Below are 1,170 nucleotides of genomic sequence, written 5' to 3'. Positions count from 1 at the left end.
GTACTCTAAATTCCACCAACACTACATTGACCTAACTAAGTTCATGAGGAGGATGGCAGCTATTGGTGACCTTAGAAAGAAAGCTCCAATCCCCTCTCCCTCCTGTAAATACAGTGTGTTAGGCTGCACTGTCTAGAGAAACAAAACCAGTGGCACTCATATCAAGAAGTGATGTATGTAAAAAAAGGCACCCCAGCCCAGTCCAACTAAAGTCCATGGGTTTGATGCTGCTAGCTGGAGCCCTCTTCAGACTCCACTTGGCTGCAGGCCAATGATGCAGACAGGTGAAACGGGGTGTCGGAAGATCACAGGCTGGTGGGTGCAGGGTCGCGTGGATCTAAGAAATAAGGCAGGGCGCTGACGGCTCTCAGGGTTGGGCAGGTCACATACGGCTGCCCCTGGAAGCACACACAGAGGCCCAGCAAGGATGGAGGCAAAGGGGCAGAGAGGGGGTGGGGGCAGTGTCTCTCTGGGACCTGATTGATGGGTTGGACTACACCCCTAAACAAGTGTAAGTTCACCTAAAATCTAACTGGCACACACAGTAAATGGTGAAAACCTTCCAAAGTAATATTGTGAGATAAACCACGTTTCTTAAAAATGTTACAAATATTCACAGATGAAGACGACAACTTAATGCAGATCCTAGCTCTATAAGTGCCCATCAAGAGGGCCTGAAAGCCTGGTTTCTGCTTTGCTGCTGGTGTGAACAACGCTGGCGAGAGGAGCAGGCTCCTTTACACTCTGCCAACCAAATAACCTACAGGAGCACCGCGGGACTCGACCACATCAGTGCCCAGCACAATCGGATTTCCACACGAAATGTCGAGAAAATTTTGCATCTGAGCTTGAACACATTGGAATCCGACCAGACACACGTGATTTTTGTAAACAAAGCAGGTTGTGTTTCGGTGTTAGTTTGTTAGTTAGCGTTGTTAGTACTGGTTGTTTAAACCTTTTGTGGCTGTGTTCCAAGCATTCTGCTAGAATATTCTTAGTTTTTGTGGCTTTTTGTGCTGTTCTTAGATTAAAAAAACATGGTCCTAAAAGTTTTTTTTTCCTTTAAAGAATCATCATGATAAGGAACTGGTTAACCATGTTATCGATATTGTTGAGGATAACTTAGTAAACCCTTTTAGAAAACAGTTAAGGAAACGCCAACAGACCACA

Source organism: Echinops telfairi, unplaced genomic scaffold (genome assembly GCF_000313985.2).
Source record: "Echinops telfairi isolate 266 unplaced genomic scaffold, ASM31398v2 ScPeMD7_7469;HRSCAF=8507_1, whole genome shotgun sequence".
Taxonomy (NCBI): Eukaryota; Metazoa; Chordata; class Mammalia; order Afrosoricida; family Tenrecidae; genus Echinops; species Echinops telfairi.
Note: the sequence above shows the minus strand (reverse complement) of the source record.